Source organism: Petaurus breviceps, unplaced genomic scaffold (assembly GCF_028583685.1).
Source record: "Petaurus breviceps papuanus isolate PSGF00001 unplaced genomic scaffold, PetGlider_PUasm1.0 90881, whole genome shotgun sequence".
Taxonomy (NCBI): domain Eukaryota; kingdom Metazoa; phylum Chordata; class Mammalia; order Diprotodontia; family Petauridae; genus Petaurus; species Petaurus breviceps.
In genome coordinates this window covers 1,448,948-1,473,708 of record NW_027187369.1, presented here as the reverse complement: position 1 = coordinate 1,473,708, position 24,761 = coordinate 1,448,948, and the positions used below count along the sequence as shown (strand labels likewise).

Below are 24,761 nucleotides of genomic sequence, written 5' to 3'. Positions count from 1 at the left end.
AGTGAGTTCTAGGGCTATGGATTGTAGGGAGGGGGGCCTGTTCTGAGGCAAGGACAGAAGCAGAGGTACAAGAAGCATGGGGACCCATAGATCTTCAACCAGATAAGCAGGCCAAATTGGGATGGTGTAGCATGGCAAATTGAAGTTTGGAGGGATAGAATAAGGCCCTGATTCAGATCCAGAATCACATAATTTGAGCATTGGAGGGGGCTTCTTCAGTCCATATAATCCAAGTGGGTAGGCTGGAATTGAACCATCTGTGAGTAGGAAGGAGTCAGGGCAAACAGTGGGTCAAAGAGTAAGCTGACCAGTGGGGAGAGGACACAGTTCTCAGAGGACAGAAGAAGTAAGGGGTGAAAAGTCCAGGCAGATGGGTCAGGATCCAGGATTTTAATACCTGAGGACAGAACAAGTCCCAAGTCAAAGGCATATTATCTGGACCTAGGCTTTCTGGAGGAGTTTCAAAGGCAAGTCAAAACAAAGATGAAAACATACTTGTGGCATCTCATGGTAACTGAAGCGGTTCCTTGCTCGGACTCAGACCTTTCATACGTGTGCTGGGGAATTGACTAAATAACCAATGCATAACTTATTTGGACTTTTATGTGTCTGTGTTTATAGGAATATAAACAAGATTGGAGGAATGAAAGGATATTGAATTGACTTGAGACTAGCATATAAACAAATATATTCAACAAACACTATATTCATATATTAGTCACTGATGATTCTGATTTCTAAAGTAACTTTTCCTAATGACTTTGATGTAGCAACACTTTGTGGACAGCCATTCATGTTACTTCATATGGTTGAAACTAATTAATATTGTACTTCAAATACCCCAGAACCTCTGTGATGCCCTCTATATGGGTCCTTTCTTTCCCAGGGTCAGGGAGGATGTACCCTTTATTTTTAATATGTGGTCTTCATGAATTACTATGGCCAAATCTTCTCATTCCTTGATAGTCACTCTTCCGTTGATAAACCTCATTATGCTTTGTTAGACTGGTTCTTAACACAGCATAATTGTGGTCTATCACCAGACTTTTACTTGGGCCTTTCTAACTTGTCCACATCTGTCAGAACTTACACCCTTTGGGCATAGGCTTTGAAAATCTAGGGTTACCTACATGCCATGTGGGTAACTGTAAGGTCCATGAGGAGAACTTTAATTGAAGTAAAAACATAGTATTAAAATGTCTATCATTTCAGCTCTTTGCTAATTTAAATCTCCCTCAAATAGTCGTTAATCTGACTTTACTGTATTAAGACAGTAACAGGTGTTTCTACTGTTTATTGGGGGAAATAGGTCAGTGGAGAAGTTAGAAAGTGTACAGTGTCATATACTTCCCAACAACCCAGAGTTTCACTTTCTCTTTGTCCTTAAAGAGCCTCTGGTTCACACTCCTCGCCAGTTTTTCCATTTTATTGGCAGAATGGACAGCCACATATGTGGTTGCTAACAGCCAGTCACTTGTTGCTTCCTACAGCTACTGCTGCTAGGGCAGCTAGAGCTAGTTCAATCAAAGGATGATATGGGATGAATCTTCGGTAGCTATAGTAGAAAAAGTGGAGAACTGGAGAGATAGCAGATCAGGGCTCTGTGATGACTGGGACAAAGTATGGGGCCAACAGGACACAAAGAAAGACAACCAGTGCTTTCATGAAAACTCAGCTGCTAGTGTAATTGGCCTGGGAAACGGATCACATCCCTGATTTTCACCCCTGGTTTTTCCCATTATTTACAGAACTGATAACCAAAGAACCCCTACATGTGACATGTGTTGGTTAGGTGTCCATTTGATGGGGACACCATGGTAATAGCTGCCTTCCCCAGACTTCATTTCCTGGTTTCTGCAACCTATAGAAAATCAGGCAGTCAATTAATTAATTAGTGAGTAGATACAGTATATAATTTGGCCACCAGTATATAAACAAGCCACCAGTAATATGAATGGCAGAAGATAGTCCATGAGTATGTATTAGATTTTTCTAGAGGCCATAGCATTCGCTGCTTCTCAAAAGAGGGTGCTCAGCCTATAAACTTATAATACTCTAGTTGCCACCTCCCTGAACTTATGCAGTACTGGCTGGATTTAAAGTGGATTTAGGAGTATGGAAACAAGAAAATGGAATATTTTTCCAAAGTATGAGTAATTGAGAAATCTCAGTTTGACTCAGCCACCACCCTGTATTTGTGAAGTCTCTTCCTCTCGATGGCCAGCCTCATTCATAAGACCCAGATGTCTGGCATTTTGAGTGGTCACATGATTGATTAAAACACAGTGCAGTGAATTATCACAGGTAGAACAATTATGGCATATTGAAACTATAAAAACTGCCTTGTCCAGTCACCTCCCTGCCTGGGAGAAAAACTAAGGGAAGGTGAAGGCATGTTTGGGCCGAATATCAGTTCTGCAAGCAATTTTTAAAATGGGGGTGGCTTATTGGGGTATAGCATAGACCAGGCAAAGGCATATAGCAGAGTAGTGGCCGTGGGTGATTCCTGCTGAGTGATACAGAGGCAGCTTTTGGTTGACTTGATAACAGTGAAAGGTCTGCTGTTTTCTGGGGGGGGGGGGAAATAGCCAAGAATGAATACATGAATGAATGATAAATAATTTATTACGTGCTTTCTATGTCCTCAGTGCTGTGCTAAATGCTGGAGATACAAACACAAGCAAGACAATCACTGCCCTGGAGCCTATGTTTTAACATATAAAGGGGAACTAGAAAGAGGGAGAGGGTATGTATGTCTGTAGTAGTATGGTTTGGGAATGGCCGTTTGGACGAGATAAAGTGAATGTCACTTGTCAGAGCTCAGCCATCTAGGGGCATAGTCCAAGTCTTGGTGGGAGGGGGATGAGGAAGATTACTAGAGTGTAGGTGGCGTGGTTTGGACATGGCCAGGAAGCAACATGGAGGCCCAACATGGAAGCCTACTTCTGGGTAAAATAAAGGAAAAAACCTCATGTATCCAAGCCCCCAGCCCTAGCAGAAGTGGGATTTTGGTGAGAGGAGGATAAAGATTAAGGTGGGAGTACAAACTGCATGGTTTGAAAATGGTTAAGAAGTAACAACTTCTCAAGGACCTCCCAGCATGTGTCAAAAGAGATGACTGCCTACCTACTTCTGGTGACTCATGAAGGCATAAACAATACTGCTAGACAGAACTTAGAAAGCATTCACAGAGGTTAGAATATCTTGGTCAAGAAATTGAAGACCTTAGGGGCAAAGGTGGCATTTTTATGACTACTTTCCATCAAAGGAAGGTATTGCAGTAGAGAAATCATATTTGGGGAGTGAAAAGCTAGAGAAGAATCCCAACAGGATTTTCTCTACATAGCTTAAAAAATCTCTGTTGTTTGTTGAATTCCCTGGGTAACCATCTAAGTCTCTTCAGACAGCTCCCATTATTTTTTAAAAAAATCTCACTGGAATTATTTCTTTTTGTGTCTCTGAAATTTAATTCTTCAGAGCTTTCCATTCCTCCTGGGCTGACTGTCCACACAGAATTTGACTTCATGTCTTAAAATATTGGCATGATAGGCTCTCATCTAGGATAGAGCCCACTTGACAAGGACTGGTGAGAGTCTATTTGTTGAGAGTCTTGCAAATGCACTCAAAAGGCTATTAAATAGAATAGAGAAGTTGAGACATCTAAAAGTTTACAGGAGACAAAATCCCCAAAAAAGGAGCCTAATAGGAAAACCCCTGGCCTCAAACGTCTATGCACAAATGATGAATTTCTGTTCTCAAAACATGGAGACACATTTTTCTGAGTTATCACTAAGATCTAATGGGATGAGATCCATCCTAGAATAGGATCTAGATGGCTATACCTTATTTAGAAGAAATAGGAGAAATAAAAAGAGCTAGTGGAGGGGTGCATTATATAGTAAGAGGTATAATTGTGAGGAAATTCAGGACCTTGTGGGAGATGTACAGTGGAGAGAATTTGGGTGAAGATCAATGATGGCAGAAGCAAGGAGATTTGCCTTCCTAACATACCACATGCTTCATGGATAAAAAGAAGAAAAGAATGAGGAATTTGGATGTCAGGAACTAGTAAGGGAACACTGAACCACCATAAATCAGATCCAATCACCAAGCCCAGTTAAACTACAAACATCCTTGGGTCCTGAAAGAACTGATAGTTAATGATGGCTGAGCCACTGTCAGGGATATTTGAAAGATCATGGAAACTGGAAAGGTACTGCAAGACTGGTCAGGGGCAAATGCACTAATTTTTAAAAAGGGAAAATATAATGTGATACACAAACTATAGGACAATGAACTCAATTCTGATTCCGGGAGAAAAGATGAACCGTTGCTTTGTTTTGTTTTATTTAGTTTTTAAAGAAATTTTTATTATTGTTTTGCCTTTACACCACTTTCAGTTTTCATTGTGTTTCTTCTCCTTTCCCTCCCAGAGAATAATCCCTTTTAACAAAAACAAAGTAGGAAAAATGGTTCAGCAAACCTAACCAAAATATCGGAAAAATCTGGCATCATATGCAGTGTTCCATACCCATAATACCCTACCTCTACTTTGGGAAAAAGACTGAGCATTATAAATTCATAGCATTTACCTCTGATGGTCTTGTTTTTGTTCTTTCCATTCACATAATTATAGTCATTGTGCAGATTATTTTTCCAGGTCTGATTACTTTGTTATTGTATCAGTTCATAGAAGTATTTCCTATGCTTCTCTGTATTCCTTATAAAGCATTTCCCATGCTTCATTGTATCCCTCATATTCATCATTTGTTACAGCACAGTAATATTCCATTATTTTAATGAACTGATGCCAATTTAGGCTTTCCTCAGTCTCTGGGTACCTACTTTTCTTCCACTTCTTTGTTACTATTTAAACAAAGTACTTGTCTCCTCGATGTTCTTCCTTGGACGTGACTTTATCTCCTTACTATGCATTTTCATTGCTTGTCCCCCATATCTAAAATCCCCTACTTCCTCATCTCAATCATCTGGTTTATCTGACTTCTTTCAGGTCTCAGCTAAACTTGTGCCTCCAGCAAGAAATCTTTCTGGACACCCCCCTTCATGCTAGTGCCTTCCCTATAGAATTATCTCCCATTTATTCTGTATACATCTTAGTTGTTTGTACATAGATATTTGCAAATTGTCTCCCCAGTTAGACTGTGAGCTCCTTTAGAGCAGGGATTATCCTTTTCCTTGCTTTATATTCCCCAGTACTTATCATACTGCTTGGCACATAGTAGGTGCTTAATAAATGCTTGTTGAATTGATTTGGCTATATTTACATAGATAGGGTTTTTCTTTTTGTCATTGACTTCCTCAAGGTTTGTGTCTAGCAGTGGATAGACATTTTAGTCATCATTGATGCAATGTTTCATTAAAAGAATGGTCTGGAAAAGGAAGCAATGATCACAAAGAACCACCATGATTTATCTGAGAACAGACTGTGCTAGACTGATTTTATTCCCTTTTTTACCCAGGTTATTAAACTGGTAGTTCAGAAAAATATGTCATAGATGTAGTTTAACTAGATCATGACAAAGCATTTGATAACATTTTCCAAATTTCATGGAAAAGGTGGAAGTATGTGGGCTAGATGCTAATATAATTAGATTAGGAGCTGGTTCAATGTCCATACTGAAAATGATAGAAATTCCAGAATGGAATACTTCAGAAATCTGTGCTTGCTCCATTTCTGTTCAACAATTTTTTCAATAACTTAAGTAAAGTTGTAAATGACTTCTCCATTTTTCAGATGCCACAAAGTTGGGAGAGATAGCTAACATAGTAAATGAGAAAGTAAGGATCCCCTGGGGTGGCTAGATGGTACAGTGAATAGAGTACAGGTCCTGGAGTCAAGAGGACCTGAGTTCAAATTTGGCCTCAGACACTTAATACTTACTAGCCGTGTGACCTTGGGCAAGTGACTTAACCCCAATTGCTCTTCCTTCCCCCCTCCAAAAAGTACAACACAACACAAAACAAAACAACAAAAAAAAGAAAGTGAGGACCCCAAAGATCTCAATGGGTCAGAAGATTGAGTTGGATCTAATAGGAGGATGTTTAATAGGAACAAATGTAAAATCTTACACTTGGGTCTAAAAAATCACTTCCAGAATTATTGGATAGATGAGGGAGGCATGCTTAAATGGAAGTTTTTCTGAAAGAGACCTGGAAGTGTTAGAGCACTTCAAGCTCAGTATTAGTCGGCAGTGTGATATGGTAGCCAAAGAAGTGAAGGGAATCTTGGCCATAGCTTTCAAGAATAAGTAGATGATTGTCCCTGTGTACTTTGCTTTGACCAGACCCCATCTAGAGTATTGGGGGATGGAGCTATCAGCTCACTAGGTACAGTACTTACTTTGTTAGGGAGGAGGAAAGAATGAAATTTTAATGGGGTTCAATCCAAAAGCAAACAAGGAAAACTCATAACTATATCATGCCATGACTTAAGCATGATTAAGGCAAGACAGGTAGAAGCAGGAACTGGTGTTAACTTTGTTAGTAGAGAGGGGGGTCACTACCATGGCCTTTGGTCATGGTAAAACTGAATAATAAAATGATTCAGCATGTGATTCAGGGGAAGCAACAGGAGACCTACAATGAAGCTCTATACTCTAGTTGTGTGTAGGGGCTGCTCCACCAAAGAAAGAAAAGAAAGAAGAGCTGATACAAGTCTTAGTAGATGTAACTTGGTTGATCAACTTGTAGGAAAACAGATTATTCACAATACATGATAGAGCAGAGAAAGAACTGACTCTGTGGTCATAGAACCTGGGTTCAAATAATGCTTCTGTGGTTTCCTACAAATCATGTTTGTGGGACCTTGGGTAGGTCACTTCACTTCCCTGGGCCTCGGTTTCCTCTTCTGTAAAGGGAGAGAATAGGATTGGATGGAATCTGAAGTTCTGGACACTTCCAGGTCTATGATCTTATATGTTTCCTTGGACAAGTCACTTCACCTCTTTGGGCCTCAGTTTTTTTTCTCTGCAAAATGGAGAGATTGGAGTAGATTTCTTCTGAGGTACATGCTGGCTCCAAATCTAGGATCCTATATATGACCTTCAGTTTCTGCCTCTGTAAAATGAAGGAGAAGATGGTCTCTACAATTCTATGATTCTATGATCCTATGATCCTAAGCCCGCAGGGCATAAAGAGGACACCACTGCATTTTATAAATTTCTTGCAGAGAAATCTTTTTCAGGTAGATGTTTTGACATTTCTTTCCTGGTGTGCTAAGCATCAGGGAAAAAACCCAGGGGAGAATATACATGTTCATGTCCCATCCCCAGGTATCTCTTGTCTTCCAGTGATAGCATTATTATCAGAGAAGCTGTCAGCACCATGGCCAGTGGTATTTCCTTACCTCCTGCTTTGAGTAGATTTAATACATGGCACTGCATTCGGGTCTGTGCTATACTTAGTCTCATATCAGTGGATGTTAATGAGATGACAAACATACACTCTATTTGTGCTCCCAGTCCATATATGATAGCTATGATGACAGCAGCAGCAGCAGCAGCAACAGCAACAACAATGCTAAGATTTTAAGGTTGGCAAAGCACATTACATATATTATCTCATTTGGTGATAAAGCGAAAGTGTTCTAGTAAAGGGCTGAATCTCTTATACAGTTGCCCTGCCTGTATCTCTGATAAGGTGCTTTGTTTTTGACCCCACCCAATCACTTTAAAAAATAGGAAAGCCCCAATGTTAGAATTGAAAAGGTGGAATCAGAAGATATATTAGACAAAATAAAAGTATGTGGGAATGAAAAATGCCAGAGTCCAAGTCCAGGAAAGTCAGCTAAAGCAGGGAACACATTCTATTTTCAGGAAGGGAAAAGATGAACAGTACTTAGGAATCTTGGCTAATGTAGGAATCCAGGCTAGGAGATGGGGGAATAAAGAATCAGAGACCTAGACAGAGGATCTAGGCATAAAGGATCAGGTCTGAGGATAGAGTTTAGGCAATAAATACAGGACACAAGGTGCAAAAATGGTAGATGTTACTGAGTCAAAGGATCTATGAATCAGCACCCCCCCCCCCCACAACACACTGATCTCAGACTAAGGGGAGACAGGAATAATACAAAGGAGAAGGCAAATACAAACTTCCTGCTAGAGGAGAAAAGAGATCAGGGGAAAGGAGTTTTGTGTGCTGATAAATGAAAACAACAGTTTCTTAGGAAATCAGCACAGAACTTATGCAGACATTGTCATCACTACCATCAAATTTATAGAGGAAAGATCACTGATCTGGGACTAAGGAGGTCTGAGTTCTAGTCCCGACCGTGTCCAGAATTTGCTGCGTGATTTGGAACAGTTTTCTACTTGTCTCTGGATTTCAGTTTCCTTATCTATGAAAATGATTGGGGATGGCTTTCAGCTCTGTTATTCTATATTCTAGAATGGGGGTTCTTAACCTTTTGTGTGTCTTGTGCCTTTCTCATTGTCTACTGAAACCTTCTCAGAATCATGTTTTTAAAGTGAGAAAATACGTAAAGGAGTACAAAAGAAAAAAAATTATATTGAAACATGATTATCCATTTTTTAAAAAAAGTTCACAGACTCTAGATTAAGAATCCCTGATCTAGAACATTGTGTAACATCGTATGCTTTATCTAAATACCCTTCCACTTCTGAATTCAGTATCGTTCTAAAGTCCCTTCCATTTCTGACCTTCTCTGATTTTTTTGAGCATGTCGTGCACGGGACCAATTGATTTACATCATATGGGAGAAGGCAAAGTCTAATAGGCAAAATTGTCAAGTAGGCAGATTGTCATCACCACCCTCTCACCTTTTCAGTTCTCTCCTCCTCTCTGTCATGTCCTCTCTCCTGGCCCATCGCCCTTCCAAATTTATTCTTCCTCTCCCCATCCAAACCTGCTTCCAGCTAGATGTCAGTTGGAAAATAGCTGCTCAACAAATTTATGGTGCGGTATCAACTACTGATATCTGGCTAGTAAAAAATAACGATAGCACCTAATTATATTGTCTAATGTTCTTTACTCTCATTTGATCCTCATGATAACTCTGTGAGTGCAGGAAAGTGAGTGGGCTAATTTGTTTCCTTTCCCAAGGGAATTTGCATTTTAACAGGGAACAATACTTCAACCCAAAGGAATAAATCAATGATACTTAAATTTTAAGCATTAAAGATAAGCAGATGGGATGCATGTGTGCGGGTGTTGCTGCCCTTCATTTAGACCTCTATCTACTTTGCTTCTGCATAAAGCAGGGAATGGGGATGAAATGAGTAGGCTGAACAAATCACAGGCATGGAGTGTCCAGCATGCATGCATGATGTTCTAAACACACCTTCCCATTTTCATAACAAAGGGACGCTAACTTGAGTGTGAAGGACTAGTTCCCTGGTTCAGAAAGTCTCTAGTTTGCAAGGGCCATTTCCCCTAAGGGGAGGGAAGCATTTCATTCAGACTGTGATGTCACAAGAATAACAGGCAGGCAAGGGTGTGGGCATTCATTGTCACTGCTGTGTCCCCAGTGGTAACCTTGGTGCTCCAGATCAGGGGAGCGACTGTTTCTGCCCCTCTGAATAGACTTCACTGACACCAAGCTTCTGGATACTACTCTCCCAAGGAGAGCACTTCATATCTGCACAGTCAGTTACCCATTTTATGCCCCTTCAGTAAATATAGAAAACCTAGATGGTGAGAAACCAGGACTCTCAACATACCATCGGTGCCTTTCAAGTCATATGGAAAACAATTCCCATGGTCCTCAATGCTAAGTTTAATGACTCTGAATCCACCATATGCCACTGAAGAATGATGGGGGGGGGGAGGGTGGTGGTGGATAGTCTCACAATCACCAGCAACCATCTGTTGCTCGGTACTGGTTTATATATCCTTATAAGCAATCTCTATCCTGTAGAGTAAAACTTTCCAATGGCATGTCCGCAGCTGTCATGATTTGTGCTTGGCCACTTTCCTTCCTGTGCTGTAGCACTTGACATTCCACATCCACACCTGCTCTAAGCTGTTAACTGCAGTGATAGGAACAGAACTCCAAACCATAGGGCACAGCAAACATTTTCTCCATACTCCCCCTCTCTTAGACTAAATATCAGGATAGATTTCCTTCCCTCCTCTGAGCAAAGTTAAGGGTTGAGTTACATTTCTGCCATCATCAAAGAAAGGGTCCAACAGTATCTTTGCTCCTTATCAGTGGCAATGCCAGTCAGGCTGAAAACAAGCCCTTGGAATTTTCTGTCCTCCCTAAATCCTCCATTTGAACTTTCTGAAATAGAAGCAGGCTAGCATTGTATTGCCAAATAAGGCACCTACATCATATCCAAGTGGTAAATAATGATAGAATTGACCTCGGGATGGGAGGATTGGTCTGGTAATAGTGTGAAAGAACAAAAACTTCCATTATCATAAAGGTGATTGAGGGCTGGAAGTCTGACCTTTCTTCATTCTCTAGATGTTGCATTATTAAAGACCTGCTAAGTGATGACTTTGCCCAGGTGAAATATTGGAATTATGTTCAGTGGGGTTCTTTTTTCCCCCAAATAAAATTCTCCATCCTTTTATTGTCCTTCCTATTAAGTCTAAGAGGCAAACCAACAAAAAAAGTACAGACGTGATGAAATGCTACATGACAGCACACAGGGAGGGCTAATGATATGTTTTCAGAAAAAAAAATTCTCAGTACATATCCCCAGAAATATGAGTGAAAGTCCTTTTAAAAGGTGGGGGTGGGGTGGGGGGAGATGATGGGAAGTAAACTATGGCTGTTACGGGCTATTAAAATTGAGCTGTTTTTTTTGTAGAATACCCAAAGTAGGCTAAGGTCTACTTCGTGCCAAATTCTATGCTAGATACTGGGAATATAGTCCCTGCCCTCAAAGAGTTTACATTCTTTTCAAGGGATACAAAGCGCATCTCCATATACAAGTATACACAGTATGTATACAAAGAAATGCTTACACACAAGGTAATTTTTGTCCAGAGTGGGTACTATCAGCTGGGGAAATCAGGAAAGGTGGCACTTAAAAGATTATAGCTGAGATGAGCTTTGGAGGAAATTAGCCAATGCTCCAATCAGTCAGCACACATTTATTAATCCCCAGGCATTGCAGCAGGTGCTGGGAGACAAAAGCAAAAATGTTAGCTGCCCTCACCAAACTTCCAATCTAGCCATTGCATGCATTTTGTATAGCATCTAACCTGGACTTCTTTATTTTCTTCAAGAAAATTTTTAAAAATTCTTGGGCCAAGGCCCTCTTGTAGTAGAAGCACTTACCTAACACCTTCCCCCATCCAAGTTAGGCTAGCTTGTCCTTTAAAAAGGTATTTCGACAGTCCTTGACACTTGAGTAGCTCAGGGGACTAAAGGATAAGACTGTTGATTTCATTTCCTCATTTTCCAAGGATGGGGCAGCACCAAGAAACTTCAGGGGCTCTCTGATGCTTGACTGGTGGAACACAATGGGCAGCTGAGGCCAGGGAACTTCACTTAACCAGAATCAACTTGAGTCCTCAATGCTTATCTTTGTGGCATATCCTTCTCTTGCTATGGCTAAATCTCTTTTTGCTAACTGTTGAATGATCTATGAATGTTTCATTTAGTTCCAGTATTGATGCTAAACTATCAGGGGATTGACAAGTCAAGCCCAAATCAGTACAACATCTTTGCACTTCTCACATTTTATTGTGTGTTATAGGGTATGTGTATAAAACTTCTACTAGACTGTAAGGATGAAGACAGGATACTTTTATTGTTATTTTTATTAATATTAATTTAATTAGTATTAACATTCATAAAATAATAATCTCTGTATCCTTTGAGTACTTCTTTCTTTTACAGATGAGAAACTGAGGTGTAGAGAGGGGAAGGGATCTATCCAAGATCACACAGTTTCCCCCCACCCATAATCCAAAGAAAACTGAATTGTTTGAGTCATCCCCAACAGGCCAAATTAAAATGGGTAAAAAAAACTCACAAGTCAATGATTTGGCTCCCAGACAGTAGCAACCCTGAAAAAAAAAACCCAGAGTGAGAGGCTCATTTCAAGGGCTGATCACTTGTCAGCTGGAGCTCTTTATTGCTATTGAGATTTCAAGGCAGAACAAGACCTAATAGTCTCTTTGGTAGTTATCTTGGGGTAGGTGTGACTTAAGGGTCAGAGATAAATAAAGATGATCACCATCTGTGTATCCAGTCACTGCACAGTCCCTCAACTCAGCAAGTCCTATTATGTCCATCCAACAGGATCTTATTACAGGTCAATAAATAACGGGGGACTGAAGATATTGTGGCTGCTGCCCCGAGGCAAAAGGCCAAGATCACAGGTGCACTCAATTGGGTTGTGATGCTTGTGTTTGTCTTAAAGTTTGCATCCACCCAATCATCATTTGTTCTCAGAGCCAGTTGTAGGCCCCTTTTCATAGTGGCGTCCTCAATCTACTTTCACAAGGGACTCTTCGGGTGTTTAATGAGCTCACTCCAGTGGTCTCTTGGGAGGCTATAGCAATAAAGTTTAAAAAGGGGGACTCATGAATCATGTGCTTCATTCACAGGCTTCGGGTTTTCCCCAAGTGTTAGCCTTAGGAAGCTAATTAATGGACACCTCATCAATCATCCCTGTAGATACACCACTGCCTGCTTGCCTGTGGGGAGGGAAAACCCAGGCAGATGGATGGTGGAGGCAACCATATTCCAATGCCTCTACAGCTGCTTCTGCATCATAGGATCAAGAGCTGGCAGAGTTTTTAGAAATCAATTTAGGCAATCCCTTAATGTTAGAAATAAAACAAACCCAAAGAGTGGCAAAGACTCAACCAAGGTCACACAACTATTTAGTGGTGGAGCTGAGAGTTAAAACCCAGGTCCTCTTATTCCAAACCCTGCTTCTTTCTCTTTTTTGCATGAATAGACAAAATGGCTGCCATACTTCCTGTTACTTTATGTTCTTTGAGGAAGACCTGCATCTGCCAGAAGGGACCAAAATGGGAACAGGGGAGTGCTGAGAAGAATGTTGTTTTTGTCCCCATTGTTATTAAAGTTGGATTTGTGGGTAGTGTGCCCCTTTAATTCAATTAAGCAATTGCTTATTAAGCACATACTATATTCTAGGCACCATACTAGGAATTGGGATATAAAGACAAAAACAATAGAGCTCCTGTCCACAAGCCTACAGTCTATTGGATATGTGGGTAGGGGAGTGTGGAAAGCAACAAGCACATGGGAAAATGTATACAGAATATATACAAAATTATTTGTTGGGGGATTGGAGGAACCATTGAGGAAGTCATAAAAGGTAATATGTAGGAGGGTACTTGAACTGAGCCTTGAAAAAAGTTGGGTGTTGAAGAGGCTAAAGAGAGAAAGGTAAAGTTAGAAGGCTGGGGGAGAAAGAACAGGAGATAAAAGTAGTGGACCTGAAGAGGAAGGGGCAGGTGATTTGGAAGGATTTAGACTTGTCAAGATCAGAGATGGGATTTGGAAAAGAAAAAGTTGGGAGAAATTGAGTGAAATTTGAAGAATAGTTCCCAGGTCCAAATTCTATTTCTGACTTCTACGTGAGAGAGGGTTGAAGGAGGAATAGCAGAACCAAGGAAGATTAAGGAATAAATGCCTCAAAATAGAAACTCAAGGAGAAGGACAAGGAGAAGGTAGGCGGCAAAACAAGGTAAATAAGAAAAGATTAGAGGAACAAGTTGGAGAGTAAAGCAACTTGGTGGGTGTGTGGCAAATTGGTAAAAGAGATAGGAGGTTAATGCCAAGAAGTAGGGGACATAGGATATGAGTTAGAAAAGCTAGAATAGGAAGTTGAGTGAACCTGCCAAGTTATTTAGAAGAGATAATTGGTTGTAAAGTACTTAGGGGTGAGGTTTAAGCACCCTTAAGTAGCTCAAAAAGCAAAGAGGACAATACCAACCAATTTGGAGAGCAGGGACAATTTGTAGTGACTTTTTTGAATGGCAATGTTTGTATTTCTGCCAGTCAATTGACTGCTGTCTGCACTCCAAGTGTATATTTCTCTTCTTCCTAAAAGAGAAGATGAAGGAATTCAAAGAATATCTCTCCATACCATAGGTTGTTAAGAACAATGATGTGTTCTTAAAGAAAATGGAAGGACTTTTTTCATTAAAAGAAGAGGATCTGAGGTAGAAGAGAAGGAATGCCACTCCATAATATACTAAGGGCTAATATAGAGTTTGAAATCCAGTAAAAGCCACCTTATCTTTTAAAGCTAAACTGCCAGCTAACCATGCCTCCTCCCCCATCCTTGTTGGAGCACATAAGTGTCACACAGATGTAGAAGAGAAGGAAAAATATGGCTATATACTTATATCCCCAAATCAGAATTGATTCTTTTCCTTTCTAAAGAGGAGGAAAACTGCTAAGAAAGCAGTTTCTTATCTCCCAAGGAATGGTCTAGTAGAGTCAGAGAACTTACCAGTGCAAAGATCACCCAGTAAGAGCTAAAGAAGAAGAAAAGAGTGGTAGTGATTGGTGATGGCCTACTGAGGGGTGCTAAGGCAAGCCATTTGTTGATCTGATTATAATAATAGAGAGGTCCATTGGTTTCCTAGGGAATCTATCCAAGGCATAACAGAGAATCTCCCAAGACCTACCATAATGAATAACTGGGAATTCATGTGGGCATAAATGATACTGGCAGAAGAAACCTAAAAAGCATTGACAAAGGTTACAAAGTTTTGGAAAGAAACTAAAGATCACAGAGGTACAGACCCTGTTTCCCTGAGTTGGTTTAAGGACAACCATGATAGAATTGGATATGAGAAAAGAAGATAGCAAGGCCAATATGAGTCAACAGTGTGACATGGTGGCCAAGAGAGCTAATGGGATCTTAGACTTCCCCCAAACTCGCTTATTCTGGATTTCATTTCCACAGGGCTTTTCTTACTCACTTGTCACTTGGAAAACTATTTCTATCAAAATTAAGGAATATATTAACATGGCTTGGAGACTTGCAGATTTCTCCGTAGAACTTCTCTACTTTCACAGGTTCTGCAATAGATTTTTGTGCACAAGTTACAATTATCTTTTTTTGGCAGACCTTGGTGTATATATCATGAATATTACAAGGCAAGATGACCAAGTATCTCATGAAATAACAATAATGATTATGACAATAACTAGTGTTTATATAGTACTTTAAGGTTGGTAGAGTACTTTATATATATTATCTCATTTGGTTTTCTTTTTTTTTTTTTTAAAGCAATCGGGGTTAAATAACTTGCTCAAGGTTACACGGCCAGTTATTTCTGGGTGTGGTGCTAAGTATCTGAGCCCGGATTTGATCCCCAGGTCATCCCAACACTGGAGCCAGTGCCCTTACTCACTGAGCCACCTGGCTGCCCCTAGTCTCATTTGATTTTCACAAGAACTTTGGGAGGTAGGTGCTGTTATTATCCCACTTTACAGATAAGGGAACTGAGGCTGATAGAGATTAAATGACTTGCCCAAGAATGCACAGTTACCAATAATCTGAGGCAGGGTTTGAACTCAGGTCTTCCTGACTCCAAGTATAGCACTCATGGATATGCACAAATCTATTTCTTCCTGCCTTTGGATATGCTACAGTACTAACTCCACTAATTCCTTTATTTGTTTCTCTAAGGCAAACCTATAAACTGTTCTTCCATTTAGCTCCAGCTTCTTCATGCCTTCTGGTTTCATGTATGATGAGAAATGTCAATATGATGTGGTCCAGGCCCTCAAGCAGAGCATCCCCTCATTGGCCATTGGCCAAAGATCTCAGTTTGTAGTACCAACAATTAAACTCATTTTTGTAGATGGTATAAAAAGTGTGTGATCTAGCAGCACCTACTTTCTGAGGTTAAAAAAAGCATTGAAAACAAAGTAGATGCCATTTAATTAGAGAATGACTAAACAAATATAATGGATTACTATGCTATAAGAAACTATAAACAAGATGAATAAAGAGAAGCATTCGAAGACTTATAAAAACTGATGCAGAGTTAGGTAAATGGAACCAAGAAAACAAGATGTAAAATGATGACAATAATGTTAATGGAAAAAACAACCACCGCAAAACAATAGAAAATGAATGTTGCAAAATTACAAAGAATAAGCATGGCTCTAAAGAAAAGTTATGAGAAGACACCTTCCCCTAATTCCTTGGCAGAAGTAGGAGCTCCAGGGGCAGCCAGGTAGCACAGCGAGTAAGAGCACTGGCTGCAGTGTCGGGATGACCTGGGGATCAAATCCAGGCTCAGATACTTAGCACCACACCCAGAAATAACTGGCCGTGTAACCTTGAGCAAGTTACTTAACCCCGATTGCTTAAAAAAAAATTATAAAAAAAAAGAAGTAGGATCTCCATGAGTGTGAAACATCATATGCTTTCAGATTTTTTCAATATATTAATTGGTTTTAAGGATTGTTTTTTCCCTTCCTTTTCCTTTTAAAGATATTCTTTGTGATATAGGATGGCTCTTGAGGGGAGGGAAGGAAAGGATATCAGAGAAATATAGTTGATATAAAAACAAAAGATATGAATAAACATTTATTTAAAAAATAAAAAGTGTGACCTAAATACCTTCTACACCCTCCCCACCCATCCCTTCTACCACTGCCACCTCATCTACATAAATAGTTTGTATAGGACTAGGGGGCAGTTTTGTATTTTGTTTCATGGGGTGCCATGTCTAAGGAATTCATCACCTAGTGGCCAATTTGTTAGTGATAAGCCTTTTTATATCTAGCTAGGTTCATCCTTCAAATGTGGAGGGAGAAATTTTGTTACATATGTTTTATTTTACATTCATGTGCTTTTCTACCCATTTCATCCATAGAAACTCTCACAATCATTTGGCTCAGTTGGGTCTCAGTCCAATCTTCTTGTTAATTTGTTTGGTAATTGTTATAATAATCCATATTTCTTTAACACCTAAAGGTTTGCAAAGCTATTTCCTTCCTTTTTCCTGTGTTTGGTAGGTAATACAAGTACTAGCACCCCCACTTTACAGATTGATAAATAAAATTCAGAGAGAAGTGATTTGATCTTGGCTATATAACTAAGAAGTGACAGGTGACTTGAACTAAGTTATCTGATTCAAAATCAACTCCTTCAACTTCATCTATCCAAAATATAACACATGGCTTCTTTGGGTCCATCCTAATGGGTATCCTTAAAACTCTGTATATAGACAAATTAAGGAAGGGAATGTTCTTCCTGACTAAAATGATGTACTTGTGATGGACTGGAGAAAAACTCCTTTGGAATTATTTCCAAATCATAGAATCTCGGAGTCTGATGCAGGCCCAGAGGCCATCTAATTTAACCTTTACTTTAACAAGAATCCTTGTGACATTCCTGATGAGTACTATCCAGTCTTTACCTGAAGACCTTTGGTCAAGGGGAATCTACTCCCTCCTAAGGCGGCCCACACAACTCTTAGGTGATTCATCATTATGAAGCTTTTCCTAACAATTATATTCCAATTTCCTCCCAACCTGCCACTGACCTTGTCTATCCCCACAGCTGGTTCAATGGTTTTGATTGAATGGATGGGTCAGTTCAGACAAATACCCTTTAATTCAATCAAACAGCCCATCTGCAGAGTTAACCTACCAATAAATTCAATCAATTTGTCAATTTAGTCAAAGAACCAGGGTTTGTCAATATGTTCACATTGCCTAGAGTCTTGCAAATTTAATTTTCCACAGGGCCTTCAACCAAAAATAGAGGACAAGGGAGAAAACTGCCTATATATGTCCACCAAGGTTGACACCTGAGAGGGTAATATCTTCTTTAGGAAATATTAGCACTTCTTCTTTGGATGAAGGATTGCAATAGGCCCCCCCAGAAGCTCACAGGAGACAGTCCAAGAGGAGCTGGGAGTAAAACCCATGGCCTCATATGTCATCTCAGAAATTGACAAAGTTTAAGCAACAATCAAGGTACAATCAACAGCAAGAGGTCCTAATCCAAAGAGACAAATTCGACTTCATTGGTCACTAAGATATGGTGGGGTGAGGTCCATGAATGGACTATGGCTTTGGATAGGTATGCCTTATTTAGAAGAAACAGGGTAGGGAAAAGGGGGGAGCATAATAGTGTTATAGCATAGTATAGTAAAAAAAAGCACATTCATGTCAAGAAATTCACAATTCAGAAATGGGGAAGCAACTTGGATGAAGATAAAAACCAAAGAAACAGGAATCCAAGTAATTTAGTTATCAAATATAATCTGTTAAATAGAAGAAAGGGATGAAATATTTAGGAAAGTGATGACATGTCTCAGGGATATAGTTTACATGTGTGCTAGTAAATATTCAGTAACTGGCTCTCTGAAAATGTTCAGTTCACTTTTAAATTTTAATCTGCATTATTAACATTTTATCCATTGCTTTCTTAAGTCTAGACCAGGGGTTGGGAACTTGTGACCTCGAGGCCACATGTGACCCTTTAGGTCCTCAAGTGTGGTGGTTTGTTTGGATTCAGTCAAAGGACCACATTTGAGGACCTAGAGGGCTACATGTGACCTCGAGTCTGCAAGTTCCCCAACCCTGGTCTAGACGGTCAGCAATAGGCCCTGCTATGTAGCATTTGGTGATTTCAAAGGTGTAAATGGTCACAGAGAAAATTTAACTATTGTCTCTTGTGAGCCAATTCAAGCCAACTCCAGCACTTCTCTGTATATGGTCATGGTAGGAAGCTTCAATTATTCAGACAGCATTTGGAACTCCCTCTATGCCCAAGCAGAATGGTCGATAATTTCTCAAGTTGCCTTAATGATAATTTCATTTGTCACAAAGTGGAGAAAGCAATAAGGAGTAATTCTACTTTCGACCTGATTATTACCAATAAGGAAGAATTGGTTGCTAAAGGGAAAATGATGGGAACTTTGTCAGAAATGAGGATTCCATCAAAGTACTTGTGATAGGAGAGGACAATTTGGCATAACTTGATGTGTAGCCTAGATCTTGGGAGAATAGGCTTCAAAGGCTACCAAAGAAAGGCTAGATGTTATTCAATGAACTAAAATTCTAAAGGAGAAATCATTTCTGGAGGGATAGTGCTGTGGGCTGCTCAGTGTCCAGCACTTAGCATGATGCGGAGACGTGAATAAGAAATGATCAGGCCATGTGGGTAGTTCAAGGAAGAATGATGAACTCCATTTATTGATTCTCAGGACAAGGTTTTTATAGAGCAAAAGAGACAAAGGAAAAGGACTCAAGTTTTCTAATCATTACCTAGTCTGTTTTATCCTGGAAGTAGCACAGATTAGATAATTTGATAAGGATTTGTTATCTAGGAGACCAAAATCTTAGGGTAAGACCTTTGATCTAGGCCTCAGGTATCTAATGCAGCCACAGCCATAAACTATACAATTGAGAGTAAACTTCAAAGCCAAAGCTACAGTCCTCAAAAGACATCAGTTTAGAGCTGACCACCCAAAGATACCTGAGTGCTGAATCAAATATTTTGGCTCTGAACAAGTCTTGGGGTATAGCCTGTTGGTCTCAGAACTCAAACAACATCCTTTTAAATGCAACCCATATCAAAAGAACTCAGGAGCTAACTTAGTGAAAAGTCGCATCTCAAAGATGTCTTTGATATTTGGGTCCACTGATATCAAGGTACTTATCTGAAGTCCTGGATCAGGCCTTTTTGGCTCCCAACAGGATAGGAAATCTCTTCTGAAGTCACACACACAAAACCAATTCCTGTAAGAAGGACAAAAGGCTGTTGTCTAAAGAGCCCAATGTGGATGCACTGGGAACTCATCAAGCAACTTAAAATTCAAAAACATGTATTGAAGGTGGAATCAGTAAGAAGCAACAGAGGATGAAAATATGGTCTTATAAGAATTGTGTCAGGAGTTCCAAAGATTAGAATAAGATGAGAACAGTGATGAGGAAAGAGAAGGATGCCACAAAGTGAGTTTTTAAAGCAGTATTGGGAAAAGCAGAGATTCAGAGAAAGGAGATGATGATCTCTTGGGGAGGATGGGAAAATGGTAGTTGATAGCCAAAGGAGGGCAGAGATGGTCAATTCCTATTCTGCTCCTATTTTCCCTGACAAGAAAAATGATCTTTGGATTGGGAAAGACCATAAAAATGGCTAGCAGAGAGTTGATACCCAAGATGAATGAGTGATGGTAAAATTGAGCTAATTGCTTATGGTGTGTACAAGTTGTCAAGCCCAGAACACTACATCTCCTGGGCTACTGGAGGAACTGGCAGATGTGATGGCTGGAACCACTGTCAGTGGTCTTTTAAAGATGTTTGAGAATAAGAGACGTATTCCTGGGTTGGAGAAAGACATATGTACCAATTTGTTAAATAAGTAAAAAGAGTAGAAAGTGGACTCTCCAAAGATAATAAAATTTCACTTTGATTCCTGGCAAAATTCTTTCATGTTTAATTAAATTGATAGATCATGAACATTTAGAGAGTGAGCAGTGATTACCAAAAAAAAAGCTAGCATGGCTTTAACCAAGAATGAACCATGGCAGGTAGACCTCCTTTCCTTTTACGACAGGTTGACAAAACTGGTAGATTCGGAGAATACTGTAGGTAGAGTTTGCCTAGATTTTAGCAAAGCATTTCCTAAAGTATCTCACCTTTTTCTTGTGGAAGTTATGTGGGCTAGATGAGAATGGCATTATATGGATTCAGAACTAATTTAATGGCTAGACCCTAAGAGTAGTTATTAATGAATTGATGCCAACTTGGAAGGTTTTCAGTAGAGTTCCCTGAGGAGCTGACTTTAGTTCTGTACTGTTTAATTTTTAAAAAATCAATGACTTGAACAGCAACATTGTGTGATGACCAGCTATGATTGACTTAGCTCTTCTCAGCAATACAATTCCAAAAGACTCATGATGGAAAATGCTATCCACATCCAGAGAAAGAACTGATAAGGGTGCACTGATGGAATGCAGATTGAAGCATACTATTTTCATTTTCATTATTTTTTGTAGTTTTTCCTTTGCTCTGTTTCCTTTTTCCCAACATGACTAATATGGAAATACATTTTACATGATTGCACATATATAACCTTATGTCAAATTGCTTAGCATCTTAGGGAAGAGAGGGAGAAAATTTGGAACTCAAGTTTTTATAAAAATGAATGTTAAAAATTGTCTTTACATGTAATTGGAAAAAATAAAATACTCTTTAAAGGAAAAAATGTAAAAATTATTTATTTGGATAAAGGTGTAAGTGACACGCTTATGAATTGTGTTGATGACACAATGCTGGAGAGTTAGCCAACATACTGGATAATAGAATCAGGGAATACAGGGTAGAACAGTGCTATGGATAGAATAGGATACAATTGGGGCAGTGGAAAGCACACTGATCTCAGGGATCTCAATTTGAAGTCATGGGACCCAAGTTCAAATTCCAGTTCTGCCACTTTCTACCCATGTAAGTTTGCCTTCCTGAGCCTATTTTCTCATCTGTAAAAGGTGGGGGGTAGGTCAGATGACTTCTGAGGTTTTTTCCTGCTTTATATCTATAATTATCGTGTGTGTGTGACCTTGGACAAGTCACTTCACCTGTATGGATCTCAATTTTCTCATCTGTAAAATGAGTTGATTGGATTAGAAGGTCTTCTAGGTCACTTCCAACTCTGACATTCTGTGATTTATATGCTTTGTGAGCAAAATGTTCGTGAATGAAGAAGTGAATGAATGAATGATTAGAGCAAAATCAACAGGTCAGATTGCTTGCTATTGGCCCAATGACTCATTCCTAGACAAACACAACCGAAATGATTGGTCCACCTAGACTCACCCACCCAAGTCCTCTCAACATCTGACTGCCGTTTTACCTGCTCCAGAACAAAGTAGCTCTTTCTGATCTCCATTCTCTTTTGTATATACTGTCTTCCCCTATTAGCAAATAAGCTCCTTGAGGGCAGGGATTATCTTTTTTAATATTTGTAGTCCCAGCACTTAGCACATGCTTTTTCATGCATCCAGGTTAGCACCTGGTCAGTTTCCTGAACTGATTAATTCAGTGATGAGCTATCCCGGTAGTGCTTTTTGCTTTTCAAGGACAGATGGAGAATGCTTCAGAATCACGAAGTGCTATTGAATGGCTATAGTGATGATATGATTATTGTGATGGGTTTCACGGCCACAGTCTCAATGGGGGCTTTATTTCTCTTTGTCACAGATTTAGAGCTGCTAGAGTTGTAGTCAGTAAATAAATCTGGACTGTTGATATGGTTGAGGGAGTGGCCCAAATATGTGACTGGTCCTGCCCTCTGTCCTTATGGTGAAGGCCTCCTAGCCAATCCAACCAGCTCAGAAGGATGGTGTTGGGAGAGCAATCTAACTAACAAGTCATTCCCCACCCATGGGATGAAACAGAATCTTCAGTGCAACAAATCCGAAAAAGTAATAGAAGAGAAAAATGCTCACAACTTCCTACCTGATATCAAAAGGTTTTATTCATAAGAAGAGAATCCCATGTTCTGAAGAAGCATTCATTCAATCTGTGTTCTAACCCTTGAGAATTTCTGTCTGCCTTTCTCCCACTGCTGGGATCCCATTCTGAATACATTTCAAATTGTTTGTTGTTCTCCTTAAAGAAAAGCAAATCAAAGCTTTTCTTGTTGTTTTGGTTCTTGTTTAAAGGCTAAGTATAAACCATTGAAGGTCAGAAGCATTGTGGTTCATAATCTATTTGCATTGTGAGATGCCAGGAAGCAATTCAAAGAGAGGGCTTGTAGTTAGGGCCAGGCTATGGATTAAATGCATGGGGATTATCCATCTAGACAATAGTGGAAGTGGAGCTAATTCTTAGGTCCAGACTAGCTTCCCTCTGGCACCCAGTTCATACTCAGGCTACCTCTTCTCCTTATCACTCACTGAACCTTAAGAGAATTCAACTTTTTTTTACCATAGGATACTGGATCTAGAGCTGAAAGAGTTTGGAGTTGGAAGGGATCTCCGAAGCCATTGTAATCCAACCCCATATTTTACATGTGAGGACATTGAGGCCCAGAGAGAGAAAATAGCTTGTCCAAAGCAACACAGGTAGTAATAATCTGAGCCAGGATTTGAACTCGTGATCCTATATGTGACCCTGAGCAAGTTGGCTAAACTCCCTGAGCCTGGTCTCCTTTACAAAATGAAAGGATTCAATTATCTGACTTCTGAGGTTCCTTTCAGCTTGTGTGTAACTTTGAGCAAATCACATAACCTCTCTGGGCCTCAGTTTCCTCATCTATAAACTGAAGGAGTTGGTCTAGATGGGCTCTAAGGCACCTTCTCTATCTAAATCTGGCAGCCCGTTAGTCTCCCCTGACCAATTTAGCCCAACAAGGTCGTTCAGTCAATCACTGCAAGAGAGTACAGAGACAGTCTAATGGACCATTTGTTTGAAGCATGAATTCCCTGTCCAGCATCCCAGCCACATGGACGTCCATACTCTGCACTGCAAACCCCAGTGACAAAATGTTTCATGTCTTAGGAAGTAGACCATTCTTTCTTTTGTGGCCACGATGGTAGGGAAGTTCTTCATTATGCTGATAAGGAATTTACTGTTTTATACATTCTAATTCTGTCTTCTGGGACTAAGCAGAAGAAATGGAATCCTTCTAAGTGTCAGAGTGACAGCCCCTCACATATTTGAAGGTAAAACTCCTCCTCCCCACCCCCACCTCCTCGTGTCCTCTCACTTAAGTCTAGGGCATTCTTGACTTGGCCTCTGTTCACGTTATTCTCTTTGCCTGGAATGCCTTTCCCCAGTTCTTCCTGTTAACATCTCATTTGTATTGAGATGTCCAGGATCCAATTTGTATTGAGGTCCAGGCATTGAAGCCATGAAACCTTTCTTGATTCTCCAGTGAGTACTGACATCTTTTTTCTTCATATGGTCCTTGGTTTACTTGTTCCTCAACCCTGGAACAAGGAAATAAGCATTTATTAAGTGCCTAATATGTCCCAAATACTGTGCTAAGTGGCTTTTAGAAACATTTTCTCATTTGATTCTCATGACAAATCTGGGAGTTAGGTGCTATTATGATCCCCATTTTACAGTTGAGGAAACTGAGGCAGATAGAAGTTAAGTGATTTGCCCAAGGCCACACAGCTAGAAAATGTCTGAGGCCAGATTTTTACTCAAATCTTGACTCCAGTGCCATGGATCCTTCCAATGCACTTTTAGGGGCCTCACAATAAACTGACACCTCTGCTTACCTTCACTTTCAAGGGCACTACCATCCACCCAATTGCCAAAGTTTCTGACCTTGGTGTCATTCTTGACTTCTGACTCTGTCATCCCCATATTCAGTCAGCTAAAAAATCTTATGGACTCTACTCACACGACACCTCCCACATCCATCTCCTCTAAATTCATACAGTTATCCTTGTTCAGGCTATTGTCACCCCTTCCCTGGGCTATTACAGTAATCTCCCAATTGATCTCCCTGCCTTCAGTATCTCCCCTCCCCAATCTGCTTTCCATGGTGCTTATCCTAAAGCACAGGTGTGAGCATGTCATTCTCCCAACTAAGAAGCTTCAGTGGTTCCCTGTATTTATAACTCTTTACAATCTGGTTCCAGCCTCTTTCTGGATTGACTTCACATTAAACCCCACCAAGTACTCTACAGCCCAGTCAAACTTGGTGGTCCCTGTCTATAACATTCTATACTCCCCCCCACCTCCCTGCCTTGTACAGATCATCTCCCTAGACCTGGAAGAATCTTCTTTCTCACCTCTACTTCTTGGAATCCTCACTTCTCTTCAAGGCTCAGCTCCACCTCTTACAGAA

The 24,761-nt window shown here is 40.0% G+C and overlaps 1 long non-coding RNA gene across 2 annotated transcripts in view; it reads left to right on the top strand.

Moving 5' to 3' along the window:
* The window catches only part of LOC138150590 (uncharacterized), a 465,078-nt gene that overhangs the window by 647 nt on the left and 439,670 nt on the right, over positions 1-24,761 (top strand). The window lies entirely within an intron of this gene.